The sequence below is a fragment of the Sebastes umbrosus genome, chromosome 3 (genome assembly GCF_015220745.1).
Source record: "Sebastes umbrosus isolate fSebUmb1 chromosome 3, fSebUmb1.pri, whole genome shotgun sequence".
Lineage (NCBI taxonomy): Eukaryota > Metazoa > Chordata > Actinopteri > Perciformes > Sebastidae > Sebastes > Sebastes umbrosus.
The window spans coordinates 31,244,403-31,268,173 of NC_051271.1; the positions used below are offsets into that span (position 1 = coordinate 31,244,403).

Sequence of the window (23,771 nt, forward strand, 5' to 3'; positions counted from 1 at the left end):
TTGCATTTAAATTTGTATTTATTTTATATGTAACATAAATAAATAAAAGGGAAAATTAAACAGAAGAGTAAATAAATAAGGTAATTAATACAAAGATAAATAAATAAAGAATCAAATTAAAAAAGAAATATCACTTCATATTTTATCAATTAAGTAATGGCTACTTTTGTTTTTAATATTATTTCTGCTACATTTAATGACATATATATTTATTTATTGAATCATTTCTGTATTAATTTTTTTTTTATTTTGGCAGGTTCCGTCCTCCATATATAGTTAAGTTTAGAAAACTAAAAACTACGTGGCTGGGCTTAGAACTACAACGTTTGTAAAGTGAAAATGAAACTGAACACGGGACACGAACAGCGGTCTCCTGGATGAAAGTCTTGTGTTTGTTAGACCCATATACTGTATCTTCCCTCCTGCCCGCCCGTGTTTCTCTTTTCACTATTTAAACTACGTCACCACCGCACTTTATCTGGCGTTAACTGTTGCTGCGGATGGGTTTACATTGTTGTTAATGGAAAGCCCGGTGTGTCTCGTCCAGGTGCTAAAGGGTGCCTTGTGCGATGTTATGGTATCTCTATGGAGCACAACCTGACCCCAACTTTACTGTGTGGTAATTTCGTTAAACTATATGCAAGATGGAACACAAAAAAAAATTATGAAGGCCTTACAACTGGATCCCCAAACTTATTTTCAGATAATCCAATGACCACAATCCACTTAAATGGATTGTATGCACTTATCGTCGGAGATGATAACCTTTCTCGCTGCGGAGCCCCGTCACTTCACAAGACACGGAAAACCTCAGTTAGTCTGGAGGAGCTGCAGCATTTATTTCTGCACAAACGTCCCCTGTACATTCACTAGATATTCTCAGAACTACGAAGTCTTCTGCAGTGTGTAGTGTGCGCGCATGCACGTGAGGTGGAGCGAGCTGATTGAAGGCAGGCAGGCAGGTTGAGGAGCAGAAGAGCAGAGGAGCAGAGACTCCGGCCCTGGAGACCAAAGCTACGGTCTCCCCCGCGTACTCCAACCGCGGCCAACACTGTTTTGCAAGACGGGCTTCACTAGATACAACTTTGTGGTTTTGGTGCTTCCGTGTAGTTTGTGTTGGAGTCTCGTCTGAACAGCGTAGCCACACACGAGTGCGCATATGCGAGCGCGCATGGGACACCGACCTGGGTGATTTATACGTGTAAGAAGTTAACAGTCCCTTTAACATACAGTGAACTGCGGCTTTCATGGCCCCTGGTGTTCTGGGGCCGATTGCCTCTTCGGTAATCCAGCCTGAGTAAAAACCCATATAAAGACATAGGCTATCTTCCTGACTAACCTGGTGGTGGTGGTACAGTTAACCTAAAACATCTGGAGTGTGAATGCAGGACATTGCATCACAAACTAAATCAACACAAGACTCAGACTGGGAATTTGTACGGAATGTGATGGGAATTTATAACGTTTCTTTGATTAGATGCATTTATATATTTCCCCAATACTGCTGGTGTCCTGAGGATCCTGTTTGTTTTCTCTGAAACACAAACAGCTGGGACGAAGCACAGAAATCAGTCATTGAGCTACCCTTACTTCAGGAACCTGTTGAGGCTTCATAAAAAGGATCAAAGGCTCAACACTGAGCTTTGTTTCCACATAATCTCCAGAATCCAGGCTCAAACTGATGTGATGGCGTCTCAGGTTCACTGTCAAGTAACTGTAATAAAGACAAACATGGTCTGGTCATGGTCTGTGAGGAACACAGCGGAACTGCAACACATCGGTTTCCAGAATACTTTCAACAGATTGCTGTCTTATACCTTTCATCATGTTTGTATAGTATAGACTGTATATGAAGATGGACGACGTGACAGCTCCCCAAAAGCGAAGCCAAAACATCTGGATCGCCCCCTGGTGGCTGGCTGCAGTATCGGTCAGAAAGCCAGCCTCTTCCATGTTAGTGGATGGGACATGGGCCAAACTAAAAAGTCAAAGTACACGTCAAATACATTTTTCCCAAAAATGGTTTCTGTCATTTCAGGTAGTTCTTATCACGCTGATGTATGTTCAAGTGTTCATCACCGTCACTTACTGGACTGGTTAGTGCTCCATGTTCCTTGTATTTTATGACTGATAACGTTTTAAGTCATTTATTTTAACTATTGTTTGTTGTTGCTGTCATTGCTTTGATTTCTTTGGTCTCATTTACCTCTGATGATATGCCTTTAAATGACATCTCAGTACAATGTGATTGAACTCTAATGTTATTGTTGTTTATTCTCTACCCATGTTTTATTTGTACATTAAGTTTTGTTATGTTTATAGTAATGTAGAGACATGAAAACGAAATGTAGAGCCATTGTCTGTTTCAACACAGTTTGGGGAGAAAAAAAAAATGGCATTTCTGGGAATGTTTTTCCCTCTGCTTTTTTTGTGGTGTGTCTACTTTAGGTTCTAGTTTTATAGGCACATGTGCTTGCAGTAAGACGAATGATGATCTGTATGAAAATGGGGTTTTATGAGCCAACAGGAGACATTTGCACTGATGATAAACAATGTGGTAAGATGTTTCTATAAAAGGTTTTACAGCAGGAACATTATGTCATGCAGGGAATTAGGAATGATGAGACATAACACTAATATTTAACCTGTAAATAGATCTCATGGGTCATAAAAACTGTTGACTCTAAATGCCAATATACATCTCATTCATCTCATTGTTTTCACATAATCCTCTTTTATGATCCTCTGTTCTTTATGAAGCATCAAAAACACAGAAAGACACACACATCCACACACTCTTTAATTGATCCTTGGCGTGGCTCAAAGAGCATTTTGTTCCATTCCTTCATTGTCATTGTCATTGTCATTGATGGAGACAATGATGTAAATTTGCTGCAGTGTGTAATGTTCACTTTGGCCAAAGTGCGGCCAGCTCTGTGTAGGTGGCCTGAAGCAACTTCTGCCAAATTACTACAATACTAGCACAGTTGCACACCAGTTTGTGAAATAGTCACAAAATTGAATGTATTGATTTCTGTACATAGACACGACTTTCAAATTTTTTCGTGATAGTCAGCATTAAATCAATTCGTATGTATTCCATGTAATTGTGAACCTGGAAATATAAAGAAATGGGTGGGTCATAAAACACAGGACTTTCGCCCAGGAGACCGGTGTTTGTGTCCCGTGTGAAACCAGAAGTCAAAGTGGATTTATTTGTCATGTAACCTCCGTACTTAAATTACGCCACTTCTGGTGTTATTTTAACCCAAACTGCAATCTTTTCCTAAACCTAAGTAGTTTTGTTGCCTAAGCCTAACCAAGACAGTCTATTCTTAAATCTAACTGAGTAGTTTTATTTTGAAAAGACTGGAGCGGAAATTGACACCTGCGTCACGTGTTGCTGGATATTCGTTGGAAAGAGCATGAAAAATACGTTGTTGAAAGTTTCTATAAGGACAGCAATTTTCTTTAAAACAACCCAATATCGTTGTTTATCTAATATTTCTGGTTTTATGAGGCCTCTAACGAACACCATTTCCCATAAACATCACGGCTTGATAAAAGAGGCCAGTCTGAGTGAGTTGAGGGGTTAGCTCAGACATGAGGACAGAGAGAAGAGCCCTTTGCTACCGCTCCTGAAAATTGTGATGGAGCTGTAGTTTTCTCTGTGCTCACAAAGTCATTGTTGTTAAACTTTAACTCAATTTCCAGTGCTGAAGTCAATCAATACTTTTATTGCCATGTCAACCCACAGTTGATTGGAATTTGTTTCGGTGCAGTGCTCATTAAAAACAGACAAAAGCACACACACGTAAAAAAAAACAAAAAAAACAAAACATAGTGTACATAGGAGACAACCACATACATTTATACAATCATTCAAATCAATAAAATCCTAAAATGCTAAAAGACTGTGAAGAGCCTTTTGATATTGCAACTTCCCCTAAAGTGTCTAGTGCAAAGCATCCCTAAAGTGCGTGTTGGATGGAGCTCATTCCATCTGCAAAGAGCCTATGCATTAGAGTTTAGGTGCCTTATAGCATCAGGGTACGTGCTGTTCCTGAGGCGGTATGTCCTACACCTCAGACTCTAAGAAGAGACAACTAGCAGGGTGGGAGGGGTCAGCAATCACCTTCTACACCCTGCGGCTGATCTGTGTGGCATAGATGGAGGCCACAGATGGGATGTCACATCCTATGATTTTAGAGGCAGTTCGCACCACTCTCTCTAAATGTCTCCTCTCCAAGGCGGTTGTGCTGCCATACCAGACTGTGACAGAGAAGTACAGGACACTCTGCAGTTCATTCTATAAGATTAGAGCATTGCCTCTCTAGCCACACCAAACTTTCTAAGCTGGTGCAGGAAGTGAAGCCTCTGGTGGGCCTTGCTGATAATAAGGCTAGTGTTGTCCTTCCACTTCAGAGTGTGGCATACGGTGGTGCCAAGGATTAAAAAAATTAGCCATGGATGACGATTTGTCTTAGAAAATAGAAAGTGATCCCCAGCACGCTTCAATAAGAATTTGGTTAGCACAGAGGAGTGGCTGAAGAGGGATTTGTCTTTGTGCGCTTTATTTTGTAATTTCCCCATAATCCATGTGAAACACAGTTCATCGGTGAAGAAGTACATTTTCATTTTCGTACTCCACAGCTACTGGTTGTGGGCTATGTCTGTATTACCACTAAGTTACAGGATGTTGGTGTGCCCTGGCATTCTCACACACTAAACCTAAACCACATGTTTGGCACACCATGCTGCTCACCACAACCAGACTCTGACCCAACTACTGCAATGTCTATACAAGGGTAGTACAACACACTTTATGTGGTTAAAAAAAGTTGTTTCAACTAAGCTTAATTCAAAAGAAACAAAATAAGAAAAACATAAATCCTACAGTCATTCTTTTCCCATAGGTTGGGATAAATAGAGTATTAGTGGACAACAGGCAGGGCTTGAAATTCACTTTTTCCTCAGTGTCCTGCAACTGTCCCAAATTCTACTTTCAACAACTTAACTTGCATCACTTCATTGACTCACTCTGGTCCGCCATGGAAGTTCTGCTAGTTGTTCCCTGCACTTATATCTGGAAAAAAAGAGATTAAATCACAGTTTGAAAAGGACGACTCAAGGTTATTTCCCTGTATCAATCATCTTTCCAATTGTGAAGCTGTTTGTAAAGTCTGTTTATGAGCGCAATAAATGAATCACTGATCGTCCTTCTGACGTTTACTAATGATGACTGAGATATCACAGCAATGATGGTTTACATGTGCATGTGATGAATGAATGGTATGGGAGCTAGGCTATATATTCACAGCTGTGCGTAATGGTGGCACATAATGACAGCTGTTCTTCTACAGAGTCCAAAGAGTGTTTCCTGCTCCTCTCTGTCTGGTGTACATGACAGTTTTCTCAGTCAGTTACTCATCCCAAAGCTCCTTTGACTTTTATTGGCATTGCTTCACAGCGCAATGGGCTGTTTCAAGGATGTGGTCATTTCATGTAGGCTATTTCTCTGAGATCAGGCCGGTCTAACCTGTGTAACGGCAATAACAAAAAAGTTTGCTGAGCAAACTTTGAAAGTTTACTCAGACCCAGAGATGCCGCTGGCCGCCAGCCCGCCATGAACCCAAACTTTGAAAGTTTGCTCAACAAATTTGCTTATTGCACAGCGAACTCTCTGTTGCTGCCGCTAAACAAGTAAGACCCAGCGCTGCCGCTGGCCACCAGCCCCGTGACCTCCGGCAAGACAAAATGAAAATACGAGTTGTTTTTGTTGTTTCAGCCACAGACTAGAGTTCTGTGAATCTGCACTTGATTGCTCTTCCTCAACGACTGGATGTGTGTCTCAGTAAACTGAATTTGAATTGTGAGAACTAAATGTGGAAGCTTAATAGACTAATTGAGTGACACCTATATATGACAAATATTATAAAAAGTTTATTTTCAAAAAACTCTCAATATATTCTGACACATAATCTGTGAAATGTTCCTCTGCCTCCCCCTAGTGCTCCTGTATGTGCAAGATTTTACCGTGTCTGAACAAAAACAACCATCAGAGCCGAGAAAGTTTGTGATTTCTCATTTTACAGCTAAACTTTACACCAAAATATGTTTCTGAAAACATTTGAGGCGAGAACTATCTAGATTCTACTTACGCCTGCGTCTACTATCTAAGCTTTAAGAAACGGTCACACGTGTGAATGCAGGTGAGTCGCCTGCATGACGCATTTAACGTAATAATTTAATTTGTAAGGATAAGATTCCCTACTGTCCCAGTATTGTCCCATGACACTTTATCTTTGTGTCCCAGGTGCTATTTTTATTGTCCCTGGGACAACGGGACATCCTTAATATCGAGCGCTGACAGGTGTAACACACAAAGCAGAGTTGGTTGTTCAAAGCAGAGTGGTGACCCAGACTTCAAAACATCTGGAACAAATTATAGACTATGTGTTCCTACAAGATCTGGGCAACATCTGAGATTTTCACATCCCACACTTTGAGCAGGTGTTAGTGATAAATACACATTAAATTGATAAAAGTTCAAACACAGTCAGAAAGGTCTTGAATTTCAAAAGTCACCAGAGGCTGGCTTCCATTTGTCATTTCAATGTGCATCTGATCAGATGGCTCTGTGCATTGTGTAGCATTTGGTAGCATTTCAAAGGAAAATACAGCAATGTATTTGAACTCTGAGATGACCTGGCCTCCTTCTGCCTCGAGACTGGGACCTGTATTTAGCTGTAGGTTACTTTATGATGGATTTTACTGCACCACTCTCATTACACATTCCCTTCTTCCATTCATATTGTTGCCATAATTCAGGCAAATTACAATCTTTATTCTAAAACCCTGTCTGTCCTTCCACTTCCACATTATTTCAAGTTACATTCATGTGTATCCTCCACATTTTTTGGGAAAAGAATTGATGGTCAGTTATTGTGATATTCAATCGTACGTACCGGTAGATTGCAATGTCAATGTTGAAGTTTGAGATTACATTACTATATTTTTTGCCTGATGATGGAATTTGTCCTCCTAAATGTATATTGCAGATTAAATATAGCTATGAAATCTAATGATTAAATAAAGCCTTTAAAACAGAGAAGCAAACCAAACAGTTCATGAGCAAACAGATGCAAAATGTACTACTAAATATATAAATAAATTCAGGACTGTCTTCACTTTGTTTAAAGCAATACTGTAAGCTATAAGTGCAACAAGATCGAGACCAAAGGAAAAGAGCAGATCTGTAGTGCCGACTCAGACGTTGAAGTCCAAACCAGATACGGCCAATGCCAGATTATGATGAATAAATAGCCCTGTTATCTTCTATTCTATTGCATTAGCACTTGTAATGACTCTGGCCATTCTGAATTGGGTTCATGCTGAAGGCCAAATGGTTTTTGAAAGGAAATATTTGCAACAACAAACTTGTCATAGAAAAAAATAAGCAGCCCTAATCATTTGGGCTAAAATTTCCACATACAGTACAGAGACATTCAATGCATTTAACCTCAGGGGGAGAGTATCGTGACCCTTATCAAATCCCCCAGGATGCTCACGCAACACAGTCTCACGGCAGTATACATTCAATTTCGTGACTATTTCACAAACTGCGGTGCGACTGGGCTGGCTCACACCAAACCTCCAATACTGGAGAAGGAGACAGAATTTTGAATCTGTCTATTAATAAATTTGCAAACAAGATTAATATGAGCTTTCCGACCGCAACTGTGTTTCTATCTGTGGGTGGAACGTAGCTAAGCTAGCTAGTGTTGGTGACGTATATTGTGCAAGACGAGAGATGTAGTTCACGGAGCGGTTTCACACAAAACTAAATGATACTACGACAAGCTGTGACTTTCTTGACTTGAAAAATTATCTTTTAAATTGACAGACATCATATGTGTGATTCATGGCTCAATTCAAACGGGATAAAAAAAAAAAAATCTGTCTCTCACCGTTGACTACCGTACATATTTTTTCCGAAATAAGGTCCCATGAGGTCCACCGGAAGGGGCGGGACTTAGCCTCTCTATATTTCCTGTGTGCCAGCTGTCAGTCTCCAATTCTCTCTGATATTCAAGCCAGTCTGAAGTAGGTAAAGTGCTGGTTTATACTCCTTTTGACACAGGTGATGCCAGTCCAGTCTGAGTTCTTGTTAAATGAACAATGTGTTGGCATGGACAGTCGTTCACTGTGTCTGATTAAATGCTGCCCTTTTATAGTACTTTCTGTTAGAATCTAAGTTAACATCAAATGGCTTCATTATTTTTGTGATTGCTGTTAGGACGGTGTCCGAATAAATACCAAACAAACACGAAATAGAATTCTCAAGAACTGGAACTGAAGAATCTTTGCCATTTAGCAGATGTTTGAACTCAGCTGTGTAATACTGGCCTACGTCTGTACACCATTACAGCATTTTCCTGTCAGACAGAATCTTTTTCCTTTGTACTCAGGTCCATCTTGGTGCTCTGGTGTTCAGCTTTGGAAATATACAGTGTGAAAAAAAAAGAAACATGCATTGGAGTGCAAACCGATCACCCTCCTAGTGGCCAGCCAACCGGTAACCATTAGAGCAGGAAATGACCTGCACAGCTAATGTTGCCTGTTTTTGTATGTTCTTGTGCCTGGCTGGTTTTATTAAAAAATCTGGAATCTAAATGAAGCTAATATTGAGCGATGAATGAACCAACTGTTTGGACTTCACAGTTATAACAAATCAGGAAATGGAGGTAGTTTCTGGCCCACATTTACTGGATATCCACACTATTGCGACAGCCCTTGAAAACCCATTAGATATTTATATGATGAGTCTATCAGATGCAAATTCCCTGCTGATATACAGCAATTGTCACTTGTTTCCCAACTTATGTGACTGTGTCGACAACCTTTGAGGCTGAACTTGAAGTTAAAGACCATAACAGATGTGTCCTTCAGTATTTAAGCCATCTTCATTATGCATTTGACTGTTCGCAAGACTCCTTCCCCAAACAGTGACAAACAGAACTTAGAACTGTAACCAGGCATGGCAGACCTGTCAAGCTTTGCATATCTCCACATGTTGATTTGGCACCCATGGGGCTGTAGTAAGAGTAATACTCTGAATTTAAAGAGTTTGTAGGATGGAGGAAAGGAATGGTTTAAGTAAAGACCCCTCCGCTTTGCGCCAGGGTGCTGCATCGCCCTCTCTGGGTTTATTTCACAACAATGACCTGCTAGCTGTACATTATTCCGCTTATTACACGGCTACTTACTTAAGAAATCAATAATTTGACACAAAAACGGTCCTCCAGAATCCGACATTAGAACTGCGCCCAGAGCAACGGTCTGTTATATATAGCAACGGTCTGCTATAAAGAAACAACAGATGTAGAACGCAGTGATTGACCAATCAGAATTGAGTATTCAACAAAGCCGTGTAATAAACATGTTTATCTGCTCTAAGCATATACTGTAGCATGTCTAGCTAACTAGCGTGCTACCTTTAGCTACAAATTAAGAACAAGGAGCACATCATTAAATAACAACATTAGTTTGTGGGGTTACAGGTTACGTTAAAAAAAGACACGTTCACAACTAGCACAACCTGTAGTATTGCAGCCCAGCTGCACATCAGTTTGTGAAATAGTCACAAAATGTAATGTATTGATTCGTGTACATATACACAAATTTCTCTTTTTTTGTGATGGTCAGCACAAAGTCAATTCATATGTAATCCAAGTAATTGTAAACCAGGAAGTATAAATGTGTTGGTGTCCAGTGTGAAACCAAAAGTCAACATTGATTTATCTGTCACGTAACTGCCGTACATAAGTCATGGCACTTGCGGAGTTATTTTAACCAAAACCGCAATCTTTTCCGAAAGCTAACTAAGTAGTTTTGTTGCCTAAGCCTAACCAAGTCGATCTTTTCCTAAACCTAACTAAGTGTTTTATTTTGAAAAGACTGGAGCGGAAATGAACACGTGTAACGTGTTGCTGGACAGTCGTAGGAAAATGCACGAAAAGCACATTGTTGAAAGTCGTGCTGAGCATCACGAAAAAAAGGGATATTTGTGTCTATGTACAGCACTTCCAATCCCCACTGTTTGGAAGCTGGTCCTGGAAGAGTTCGGGGTAACGTTAGCAACTCTGGACTGCCCCTGGATTTGCTAAGTTTACACTCCAGCCAACATTAGCCGAGATAGCAGTATGTTATAGTGTTTGAAAATACAAACAATAAAATAACAATACCACAAGCCAGCAGGTGCACCAGGGTTGAATACAGTTTTTCTCTTTGTTCTGCCTTAATGGGAATTTACAGCCTTTTGTAATCACAGCAAGAATATTTCACACCCGAGGCAGCAGCACTGCAGTGTATTTCTCAACGACACTGACGGCTTCACCCTAGACCTCGGCTCTCCACAGGCTTCTGAAATACTTGAACCCATGAATCACAGACCTAGTGGAGAGAAGGAGAGGGGAAAATAAGCAGAGAGGTGAAAGGGGTGATGAAAATCAAGAAACTACACGGAGGGTTGATCCAATGGGTGTGAAGCTGAAAATCATTTCAGTTTCATCAGTTTCATGGGTGTTAGGATAGTAGGCCTGGCTACATTCATTTTGGCGGTTTGTCCAACATATTGGCTGCACTCTGCTCTGTTGAAACAATCCACATGAGATCTGCAGTATCGCAATTTCACATCATGTTTTATCTTTTTTTCTGTGAATTCTTGCTGGAATTAGTCTGGGTGGGTCAGTTTTTATAAATCATTACACAACCATATCTTCAGTACTTGCAGTTCGGGAGGTGCAGCATGTCCTGAAGTAGTCATTGCGTTAAATTTATGAGAACGTTAATGCGCAAATTTAGGATACACCTAAAACATTAAGCAGGTCAGAAATGGGGCAGTTATACTTTCCAGCTCAAGGACATGATATAAAAAATGTGTTGCCTGACATCCGTGTATTGTGGGTGGAGAGGACACTGGATTACTGGACTGGTGTCACCCAGTCACAAAGGGAGCGGTTGGAGTCTGCTGGCTGACTTCCATGACCGTCTATAAAAAGCTGCATGAGAGATTTGAAGGGTAGCAGCTAAAGATGCATCACTCAGAGGAGTGTGTTTGACAGAAAATACGACTAATTCACCTGTTAGCCACCTTGTTTGTTTGTGAACACAGTCAGTCCTGCCTTGAATCCGGTCAGATTGACCCATTTCTTACCAGCCGTAAATAACACTCCACCCACAGGTCTGCTGTTATCGAGCTGACGTCAGGGAGTAAACAAGATTCATCATGAAAAGGTCATTAGTGCCTGTCTGCAACCTCAGGGGGCTTGAAAAACGATTTGTCCTGCAGTTGGTGACAGTGAGCTATCTATGGTATGAATTAGCGTGTCCCTGTGTGTTGGTTTCTACTTACATGTGAATTGTCAATGGTGCACAATTTGTTTGTTTACTCATGTAATGGTCTGTATGGGAAATAATGCTGTTAATGGAAAAAAAGAAGCATCAAATGTAAAGCTTTTTCTTGCGCTTCCATCTCACATAAGGGTGTTTAAAGGTGTTTTTCCACTTTAAAGCGGCAGTAGGCAGAATATTTTTGACATCATTGGGCAAAAATTCCATAATAATATTTCAGCATATTGTAATTCAAGTGTTCTGAAAGAAAACTAGACATCTGCACCTCCTCATGGCTCTGTTTTCAGGCTTTAAAAAATCTAGCCTGTGATTGGAGACTTTGACCAATCACAGGTCATTTCAGAGAGAGAGCGTTCTTATTGGCTGTTCATTCAACGGAGGCAGCTGTCAATCACTCGTGAAGAGTTCATGAGTGATTGACAGCTGCTCAGAGACGGCAAGGCTCCAGCTCGGCTCTGATTGTTTTTTTTCCTCAGGTCTGTGAAATCTTGCAGATGCCATTAGGAGCACCGGATGATACAGAGGAACATGATTTTTTTCAGATTACCAGTTTCATGCACTACTGTCAGGATACAGTGACCTTTTTATAAAAATAACTTTTTTTTAAATCATATTTGCTCCTATCTGCCTACTGCTGCTTTAACATGCTTTGATTGTTTAAGGAGCTCCCTCCGAGGTCCACAGAGAGCAGAAAAGGGGAACGCAGTGAGACAAATCGAAGAGGAGAGCGAACAGTCCATTACCGAACAACATGAGTCAGCCACTGTCCAGGAGCCAAACGCTTGTTCCCTCAGCGAGATGGAGACGAGGCGGACAGCTACATTAGCCTGTTCTCACTGCTGAAGGAGGCATCAGTGTAAACACCACAGAAACAAAATCATACAGCCAGCTTTCTAGAGATTTTGGTCGCTCCCCAATATTTTTGGTTCCATATTTGGAGCTTGTGCAGCCCTGCTGAGCATCAAGGCACCGTGTAGGAGTCATGTGTTTATGTGACACGTTGGGGAGTCACTGAATGTCATATACGAACTCCAAATGTATACTTCCACTGCTCCGTGCAGCAATTGATGTGAGACTTACAAATATGTCACACAAGGCTGTTACTATCCAGAAAAGTACGGTTAATGCTTAGTCTTAGTCTTGCATAGGATGACTCTATTACAAATAGTGTTGCATGTATTTTTGGTGTTTGGCGTGTTTGGAAAATGGGATTACTGTAACACTGTGCTGATGTTATTTTGAGTTTGCTATATTTGACTTGTAAACAAATTAAGAGATGTATTTTGAATAGTTATATATATATGACAAGGTGTTTATTTTCCAAGATAAATGTTCAGACACCAATTAAAATTCAGGCTGGGTCTTCACCTCAAAATACCTCACACGTATTACTTATTCACTGTGTGACTCGCTATCTGGACCATCTTGACTGGCTGTACGTCCCTCTGCTGACTCTCTCTGATGAACCATACTGCAGTGTCGATGAGTGAAAGAGACAAAACTATGATGGCTTAAAGACCCAGCTGTTCTGTACTGTACGACTTTCCCGGAATTGACTTGCATTGCTTGGTTGAGTCAGCGTGTACAGTTCACTGGTTCTCAGTTTGGATCAGCTTCAGGCAGAGACTTCACAGCACATAACACAGCCCTGAGGATTTTAATCTACAAAGTATAAATAGCAGGACATCATACAACCCAGACATACTCCTGAGCTGCGTGATAAACAAATCTGCAGCATTTAAATGAATTGCTGATCTTTGTGGGACATTAGCCATCTCAAGTTTTATAGATTTCTCTGCTTTCAACAGACTAAGGAACTACTTTCTTGCATATTAGAGGCTGACACCTTACACACTTTGGTTTAAAGCTGAAATAGGAAAGTTGGAACAAATATGATTTAAAAAAAAGTTATTTTTATAAAACGGTCACTATGTCCTGACAGTAGTGTATGGGACAGGTAATCTGAAAAAAAATCATGTGTATCTGTGTCCTCCGGTGCTCCTAATGGCATCTGCAAGATTTCACAGACCGGAGGAAAAACAACCAATCAGAGCCGAGCTGGAGCCTTGCCGTCTCTAAGCAGCTGTCAATCACTCACAAACTCTAATTAAACGGTCAAACTAGGCAGCGCTGATCAAATATGAATCAATATTCTGTCACTGTAATGCCTATTTCTCACCTCAAATGTTTTCAGAAACATCTTGTAGTGTACTGTTTAGCTGTAAAATGAGAACGTTTTTTGTCCCGGCCGCCATGTTGAGATCAGTTGAGAAAATACCAAGCACCGCCCAAACTTTCTAATTTTAAGCAAAACAGGACACATATTTATAATGCTTAGTCAAAACATGAAATATTTACTTATATGATATATTAACAATGCTTTATGGTCATTTATGTATTTTACCCCCTTCATCAAATGTGCAAACTAGGGCTGTCAAAGTTAACGTATTAATAACGCGTTAACGCAAATCTGTTTCAACGCCATTATTCCTTTAACGCATCAACGCAACATGCTATTTTTAAGGTTGTAGCAGTTTTAAAGCTAGAGTGAAGATGCTGGTAACATATGAAACAAAAAAAACTTAATGAATTCATTGGTATCAACAATGTCATACTAGTTTGTCGAGAAGGAGGCTAAATATCGTTCCAAAGTTATGCTAAATTTTGTTGAGGAAAAACTGGCATGGTCATTTTTAACGGGGTCCCTTGACCTCTGACCTCAAGATATGTGAATGAAAATGGGTTCTATGGGTACCCACGAGTCTCCCCTTTACAGACATGCCCACTTTATGATAATCACATGCAGTTTGGGTCAAGTCATAGTCAAGTCAGCACACTGACAAACTGACAGCTGTTGTTGCCTGTTGGACTGCAGTTTGCCATGTTATGATTTGAGCCTATTTTTTATGCTAAATGCAGTACTTGTGAGGGTTTCTCTACAATATTTGACATTGTTTTATGTTGTTAATTGATTTCCAGTAATAAATACTGTATATACATTTGCATAAAGTCCACTCCCATGTTGATAAGAGTATTAAATACTTGACAAATCTCTCTTTAAGGTACATTTTGAACAGATCAAAATAATGTGTGATAAACTATGGACAATCCTGCGATTGAATATTTTAATCGATTTTAAGGTCACGCTAAATAGACCCAGTGGGTGAAATATATCCATTTTTCAGGGCTTACACCTTAAAGCACACGGTTTCCCACATTCCGGGAGCCACACTGGTTTGGAGCATGCTTTGTTTGGCCGAGGCGCTCCTCTGTATTGAGCGGAGCTTCAGTGTCTGCCTGTCTCCTGTCACAGTATCTTACCAAGATAAAAATGGTTCATGTAAGGTTAGACAGTGTTAGGAGGGGAGGAAAGGCTTTTCATTGAACTGTTGCTATAGTGGGTAGAAATTCAGAGGCTTTGATCTTTTGCTTTGAATTTGAAATCTCAGCTCATTCATCTGAAATGTGCTACTCTCCCTGGGCCCGTTAGCACTATATAAAGTATGTGGTTAATGTGGAGGGATGCTGTCAGAGGAGGAAAACCAGGAATCAACCAGGAGTCAGAGCTGGACAGAGGGACTGGAAAATGTCAGGGATTATATCGAAGATATTTATTGTGTCAAAGCTACTGGGACCTGTTGGAAGGGAGGCCAAGGTTTCTGGCAGCACATCTGTTTATATGGTTTGACAAGAGTGACAACTAGGGTCTATTAGTCCACAAACCAGGTGGATTGGGGTCTCTGTATTACCTTAAATATACAAAAATAAAGCTTCAATTTGGTGCTCTGCGAGTATGAATATAAATAAGTTATATTGTATCTGTCCTTCCGTGTCAGCGCTGTGATGGACCGGCAATCTGCCCAGGCTCTGTTATAATGCCACATAATGTTTTCTTGCCTTTGCACAGGAAAAATGTCAACATCAACCCCGGCCAGTTCTAACAGAGAGGAAATATTCTGTTGGCCAAATAATATCACTGCCACCTTTATGTGCTGGTACAAAAGTTCATGTTCTAAACTCAAAACAGGAAAATTACCACAGGCTATTTAGGCATGGCAGCTAATGTTAGGAAATTCAGTTCTGGTTTCCTGTAGCTAGCTAAGTATTTAGTGGGGTTGTATGAGGTACTTATTCATAGTAGGTGTATTACTTACAGTGGATTACAGTCGGCACACCGCAGCATTGAGAAACAGACAAGAGCACCGGAGCAAAGCAATACAGTGCTGCAGACGGGGGCGTCAGAAATATGTTTTTATGTTACAATTTACACATTTAGGTGTGTGCTATATTTTGAATATTTTCACCGCTTTATCTTGCCGTCAGACAGCCCTGTCCTTCTCCTTTCTGACCGGGAACTGAACTGAGAGTGAAACTTATCTATGCTCTCTCTGAAGCCAGCCGTCTCAGATGACAAAAACAGTATCGATACGTTTCCCTTTCAGTTCAGTTTGCCGTCAGAAAATATTCTAAATATAGCGTACACTTAAACGGATGTCGGAGTTTTTTTAGGTGAGCCTTTCTTTCAGGTGGCTAAAATATGTTTTGCTACTGTCCCCGTTCACAGCACTGTATTGCTTTGCTCCGGTGCCGGTGCTTCGGTGGGTCTCTCGATCCTGGGGGCACGCCGTCTGTCATCTACTACAGTGCAAATTTTGTTAACAAAAACTATGACGAAATATGTTCATCAATGACCTTTTTTTTCCTTGACTAAGACAAGGCGATGACGAGACGGCAACGATGTCATTAAACACTAATGGTGACGATATCAAACATGCAATATCACTCACGAAAAAAGACGAGACTAAAATGTAGTTTAAAAAACTAAAAACGTTACCAAAATCTCTCTTTATTTTTATCACCTTCCACCTTCTCTTCCCCTCGCTCTGTCTCAAACACACACACACACAACATGCTCAGTCCGTCTCTGTCCTTCTTGTCTCACATCTGAATCCTAGCACAATTGTGCTACTAGAACGCATAAAGTTGGCGGTTTGTGGGTCTGGTTCGGGTGGTTGAGTAACGCATATTTCTACATGTTGGGTGGGTGGATTAGCTCTCATAACGGACCTGTTGGTGTGACTGAACCGCGTATCATTTATGAGCGCAGTCAGGAGGACTCAAATTAACTGCAAAGCTGCATTCTTAATCATTCAACCGGTGTTTTTCATGAGATGATAAGAGAAAACTTTATGTGAAATAAGTTTGACTAAAATTACAGAAATGTTCAATATAATCTGATGACTAAACAGGACTAAGATTAAATAATAGCTGACAAAATTAAGAGAGTAAACCTTTTGACTCAAATCAAATGACTAAAACGGGACTTAAACGTAGTTGTCGTTGACTAAAACTATGAAGGATAAAAATGACAAAAATGTGACTAAAACTAATGAACATTTTCGTTTTAAGACTAAGACTAAATCTAAAATAGCTGCCAAAATGAACACTGATCTACTGTAAGTAAAACACCTACTATGGATAAGTACCTCACACAACCCCACTTCAAAACACCCAAACTATCCCTTTAAGCTCTCCAGTGAGTGAAACAAGGCAACCAAAGCTGTAGCTGTGCACATGCGCTCCAGAGAAATAACCTACAACTGCAATTTCTTACATGGTTTCCTTCTCAATGAAAATGGGCAGTGTGATTGACTTTGTTTATTAAATTCCTCTCTGCAGTTAACAGTTATTGGACTACAGTCAATACAAATCCAATGCAGTCAAATAATAATAAAAAAAAAAGAAGCTTGATCTTTTGAGACAATTCATCTGTGAAACCAATAACCACTCCCTGAAAGAAATATGCATTGATTTAAATGACCCAGTGATGAAAATGGCCTACTATGGCACTGCCAAATAGTTTTATAAATACCATGTGTGGTGTTATTAGGAGTATTATGTGCTGGTAACTGGTCCTCCTTCATTCCCACAGAGTCAATTCCCACAAGATTATAGTTACAGTAAAGTATTTAGGCATTATTTATAGAGCAAAGTGGACAATCGATTGCATCTATGACTACAATCAGTGACGCTTGACCCTTCATTTAGCCTAATTTATCTGTGCCTGTTTTCCTAACTACTCGCATAAACATTAGTGGGGAGTCACAGAATTTCACTTCTGACTCAATGTATTTTACCCTGCTGCAGAACACAAGTCTCTCCTCAGATGAAAACTGATTGGAAAAACATCTCAGACTTTTTTCATGTTCAGCTTCATGCGTGTGATTCATTCATTCTTACAGGAAATGAAGGGCGCATAACATTTCCAGCGTACTCCCCAGCTGAGTTTTTTTTTTTTTTTTTTTTTTTTTTTACACCGTTGCTGTTGAGGACATTTTTTTTTTATTATAGCTTGATAGGTTGAATGATGTTATGTGATTTACTGAAATGTCACAGGACTGATTTCAGTACAACTATGAGGGGAAACTCCTGATCCCATATTAATTTTATTACAGAGGAACTTCTCTTTCATTCTTATAGTGGCTTAAAGGACCAGTACTTCACATTTAGGGGGATCTATCGGCAGAAATGGAATATAATATTAATAAGTATGTGTTCTTTAGATTTGATTAAATTTACCTTATTGTCATTGTAAAAGTACAACGAAATTGAGTTTGCAACTCCCCATCACAGACACGATGCATTAAAAGACAGTCTGTAAATATAGGGTACTATACAAAGCGACAGCTAACGGGTTAGTGACCAGTGTCGTATATGCAAACTGTCATAAAGGGCAGTAAAAAGTAAGTACACAATCTAAAAAAATATAAAAGACAATGATTATAATAAAGACAATGATTATAATAAATAAATAATTAAATACATAATAAATAGATATAGTGTGTCCGCATGTGCAATATTATTAAACAAATAATGCAGTTCAAAGTGCAATTATGCAGTCAAAGGTTAAATCACCTGATAATAAGAATCGTTGTGTTTTCGTTACCTTAGAATGAGCCGTTTATATTTGGCAGCGGGTCCTCTCCACGGAGTCTGCCATGTTGCACCACCATGTTTCTACAGTAGCCCAGAACAGACAAACCAAACTTAACTTTTCCTGCTTGGGCTGGAGTCGATAACGTTACTCGCTGCCGTTGCCGCCGCTCTCTCTCTCTTGCTTCACTACTCACTTCCCACATACACACACACTCTACACACTGGCTCTGTTCCAAATGACCTTCGCGACTCTGACAACAACGGGCTCTCTCTCCAAAGCCAGCAGGCTCAGATGACAAAAACAGAATAGATAAGTTTTACTTTCAGTTCAGTTCGATGTCGGAAATAAATCTTAATATAGCGCACACTTAAATGGATATACATTTTTTAAGGTGAGCCTTTCTTTTAGGTGGCTAAAATACGTTTTTCTGCGGTCCCCGTCCACAGCACTGTACTGCTTTGCTCCGATGTCGGTACTCCTGTCTGTTTCATGATGCTGGGGGCACACCAATCGTCATCTACTGTAGGTAATACACTATGGACTATGGATAAGTACCTCGCACAACCCCACTTCAAAACACCCAAACTATCCCTTTAAGCTCTCCAGCGAGTGAAATAAGGCAACCAAAGCTGTAGCTGTACACATGTGCTCCAGAGAAATAACCTACAACAACTGCAATTGCTGGCATGTTTGTTTAGTTTGTTGACCCAGCAGTGGTTCATATGACAGGACTGATCACACAAAGTCAGACACATACAGCCACACAAATATAGGCTACTACTACACACCCAAAACCCTGTACGTACACAGGCTAGATGTGAGCTTCACTCTGTATCCACACATACAACACAGGGCTCCAAGCTGCTGATCATAATGCGGTGTGACCTCAGGCTGTTTTGAATTACTACAGCAGTCATATCTTCATGGTCAGGTCAGTCTGGGAGAAGGAGTAATTTAATTTAATCTAAAATACTGAAACAAACAATCATTACACATAGATTTCTAGAAGATGATAAGCAGGGCTGAAATAAATAAATAAAGAAGCTGTCTGGATCTAGTTTGTGACTTTAGAATGTGAATATTCTCTCTGATAAAAAACAGACGTTGAAACAAATGAAAAATATATTTTCCTTTCTTAAATTAAAGATTGATAGTTTTATCGATGAGGTATGAAAATAGTAATGTTTAACATCTCTGTTACATTTGCCCAACACAGTCTCACTGAATTTAATCTATTTGATTTGTGTACATATACACAAATTTCCCTTTTTTTGTGATGCTCAGCACGACTTTCAACAACATATTTTTTGTTCTTTTTCCTGCGAATGTCCAGCAACAAGTGACAGACCGTTTCAAATTCCCCTCCAGTCTTTTCAAAATAAAACTACTCAGTAAGGTTTAGGAATAGATCGACTTGATTAGGCTTAGACAAAAAGCTACTTGGATGGTTTAGAAAAAGGTCGCGGTTTGGGTTAAAATAAGCGCGGAAATTAAGTGACAAATAAATCAACTTTGACTTGTGGTTTCATACGGGACACGAACACCAGTATCGTGGGCGAAAGTCCTGTGTTCTTTGACCCACCCATTCACACTGACCTCATCCCTATGTGGTGTTTGCAGCTCTTTATACATCCTGGTTCACAATTACGTGGATTACATACAAATTGATTTCGTGCTGACCATCACGAAAAAAAGTGTGAAATTCGTGTCCACACATTCATGTCTATACATTCAACTCTGTGACTATTTCACGAACTGCTGTGCGACTGGGCTGGTTTACCAGATGCAGTAATTCCAAACACACACTTTATGTTTGTGTTGTTCTGCGCCATATTGAGGGTCAGATCTAGAGTTGCAGCCTGTCTGTTACACATCTGGTGCTGTTGCAAACGATTGGTGAGCTGGTGTCATGTTTTGTTCTCCAGCCTTGCACAACTTTGGCTTGTAAACTTCTTGTATAGCTGGGTTATGATTGTGGGCTGGATTATTGAAAAAAGCCTCCTGGCAGTAAGTCATGTATTTGTTCCACTGTATCCTAAATCACTGTTCGAGTGAGAGGGATTAGTCGCTTGCGGGAAAATCAGTTTCAGATTCTGTTCCAACTGATCCAGGATCTGCAGTGACCTCCACGCAGGAGTTATGCGAGGTATTACAGTACGAGCAGTCTCAAGAACAGCGGCATGATGACACCAGCAGAAGCACGGCCCTCTGGGAAAGGCTCTGTGCTCGTCTCTGGTGTCCAGTGTTACAGAGTTTGAGTGCTGCAAAAATGGCAACCTGAGCAGCCAAGTGCACTGTGATGACATAATCATAACCCCGCCGCCTGAAAATGACAGAGCAGTAAAATACTGCTATCATGCTGTGTGATCCAAGGGACTGATGTCTTTACTCCTGGTGCAAAAATACAAGGAGGAGGATGTTTGTTTCATTAATAAAGCAAATATCCTGAGGTCAGAGGTCAAGGGACCCCTTTGAAAATGGCCATGCCAGCTAGTATGACATTGTACCAATGGATACCTAGTTTCATATGATGCCTGTATCTTCACTCTAGCTTTAAAACTGAGCCTGCTAAAACCTAAAGATTGTAAGTTGCAATAAAGAAATTAGTAGCATTAAAACAAATTTGCATTAACGCGTTATCACGTTAACTTTGACAGCCCTAGTGTGAACTTTTTTAGTTTCTATCGTTGAACCATAGTACAGTGCAGTAGCAGAGTACCAGAAGAAACTATAAACATAAAAACAACTAGAAAACAGTAAGGGAGAAGCACAGATGGACCGTTGCACGGTCTTGGGGAATCTGTGCTCTCTGTGGGATGATTGTGAAGCCAAACGTTGTGTGATAAAACGCCATCTTCTTCCAAGCCCCTAAAACATATAAATCACCCTGGAAATGCTGGAAGAATTTAATTCCAGACACTGAGTCATAGACGAAAGCCTTCTTCTCTCTTGATCCGCTGCTTTGCTTCCACCCAAATAACAAATCAATACTTAAAAACTTCTACCTTTTGCTCTCTGTCAAGGAAAGAACTGAAAAAAGGATTTCATACCCTGATGTTACACTTGATGGCTGGATATTAGGAGGAAATCTATGGTTAATATGTTTGCTGGTCAAAGTGCACCATTAAACATGTTTTAAATGGTAGTGTGATGAACTTATCTCTTCTAGACAGTTGTATGCCATAATTCAGAGTTAGTATCTAATTATAAGTAGCCTACTATGATATATGATATTGGCCTATTGCTCTGCTAGCTAACCACAATAGCTAGTAACCCCATATCCCATTTGATTTGATAAATATATGTCGCCCAGGTTTAAGATGAGTCATCACATTGTTTTTTATTTTACAAGAAGAGAAAATAAAGGGATTTTGATGTAAAAACAAATACTAAAAATGTTTTTTTGGACATATATTTAGCATTTAACAAGAGATAAATGAATAATTAAAGGTCTTATTGATAACATTTTTATGTAAACAAATATTTAAAAATATATATATATATATTTATATGTATACTGTATACGTCCACAGAGCCTTTAGAAAGGTACCAAATAAAAGTATTCATTATTTTAAAAATGTTGACGGTTCCAAAATGAATGTTTTGTTTGTCTCTGTATCGAGTGGTATCTCCGTGCTGTCAGTTAGTGTGGGAAAAAAACAGATAAATGGCTGAGATTGACGGTAAGTGTCTGGCAACGACTTGTTGTGAAGTAAATGTAATGGAACAGGGATGTGACATCTAGTGGCTGAATGTTATCAATAGCACCTTTAACACAAGGATATAAGAATAGACATCATTGTCAGAGCAATAATTTGACACCTGCAGCACCCTATACTATTTTAGAGCTGCGTTATTTTTGCTTTAAAAGGTGCTCTTTTCGATATCCAGAGCATTAATACTGTATAGCATCAAACATCTATTAGCTATATAAAGATATAGAGGAGTGTGTTGTATTCCGAGCGTCTCCATGATTTATTGACACAGCTGTAGTATCGTGGTTTCAAGGTTAACCTCTAACTATGGTCACTTGGGGACAAAATGACTCCAGAACAAGCTGATGAATCCACAGCCTGACATCACACCACACATAAAGCCATTATTAAATAGAGTATTCACTCACCTTTTAGCTCTGTTTTGGTATATAATATCTGGTTCTGCTGTTTTGTGCTGGGCAGGCAGAGTCAAGTCCCTTTAGTAGTGCTCTGAGAACAGTTAGTTGCTGCTGCCATCACTTCATTATTCCCAAACCGCAGACCTTTTCAACAGTGGACATTTTTGACTTGTCGCACAGCAGGAAATGCACAGCTGGAACCAATAACATTAACGAGGGCTCTACCGCAGCAATTAAGACTGTTATTAGTCACACCTGTGCTAGATATGTCTAAATGTCTTAATGACCTTTGTGCCCTCCAAGCTCCAAGTTTCTTTATTCCTCATCCGTGTTTTCACCCCATCGCCAACACCCTATTAACGTTAAAATTTAGAGATTTAATGATTAATGATTAATTTAATTTAACCATGTGGAAATCCATATTAAAACGCCTTAGGAAATTATAATCCATTAATTTAATTAATTGGCTCTTAAAAGCCTATGAATGACACTTTAATTAAATCAAGATTAATGGGAAAGTTAATGCCATTTTCAGGTTATTCAGTTTCCTGGTGACTCTCGCAACTCCTATTATTCCAATAGTCCACATTGATGAGTGCAGTCGGCTAATGAGGATACTCAACAACAAGAGGTGAATGATTGTGCTAGAAGACTGTCCAGCTTCCAGTTTTAAAGGGGACCGATTATGCTTATTTTCAGGTGCATACTTGTATTTTGGGCTTCTACTAGAACATGATTACATGCTTTAATGTTCAAAAAAAGCTTTTCTTTTCTCAAAATTGCACCCTCTGTCTGAAACGCTCTGTTTGAGCTCCTGCCCCACCCTCTCGAATAGCCCAGTCTACTCTGATTGGTCAGCTGGCCCACTGTTGTGATTGGTCAACCAAACCAAACTCTTTGGACTCCGCTCCAGCTCCGCTTGTACTAGCTTTGTTTGAGGTCATGCCAAACTAACCGCTAAGCAAAATGTGTTACTTGGTGACATCACCACGATATGGAAGAAAAGGTAGGATTTCAATCAAGGCGTTTCAGGAGCGGTGTTTCTGTGGGGGAGAGTAACTCCCTTTGGCGTGGACTTTGGGCTTTGTAACTTTGTAGACCTTTTACATGCACAAAAAACTATATAACACACGAAAGGAAGGGGAAAAGCACAAAAGCATAATAGGTCCCCTTTAATACCCATGGGCCATAGTCAGAAAGCCAAAGATATTATACCAGATCTTCCAAATCCCACAGCCCTGGAAGACAAATGTGTTCCTACATTTGGCTCTCACTTCAATGAGTGCTTTGGAATAGCTGCTTCGA

At 39.9% G+C, this 23,771-nt stretch overlaps 1 long non-coding RNA gene across 3 annotated transcripts; it reads right to left on the reverse strand.

The window, feature by feature from the left end:
- Positions 1-1,178: 1,178 nt before the first annotated feature.
- On the reverse strand, positions 1,179-22,686 carry LOC119485859. 3 transcript variants are annotated; one of them, XR_005206382.1, is made up of 6 exons: positions 22,476-22,686; positions 11,145-11,261; positions 10,954-11,063; positions 5,041-5,086; positions 1,818-1,978; positions 1,179-1,714 (listed from the first exon to the last, which is right to left on the reverse strand). It is a non-coding gene; the product is annotated as an uncharacterized LOC119485859 (long non-coding RNA). The 3 variants fall into 3 exon arrangements; XR_005206380.1 differs by lacking the exons at positions 1,179-1,714; positions 1,818-1,978; positions 5,041-5,086 and adding an exon at positions 10,237-10,455; XR_005206381.1 differs by lacking the exons at positions 1,179-1,714; positions 1,818-1,978; positions 5,041-5,086; positions 10,954-11,063 and adding an exon at positions 10,237-10,455 and having other exon boundaries at positions 22,476-22,677.
- Between the last annotated feature and the right edge of the window lie 1,085 nt (positions 22,687-23,771).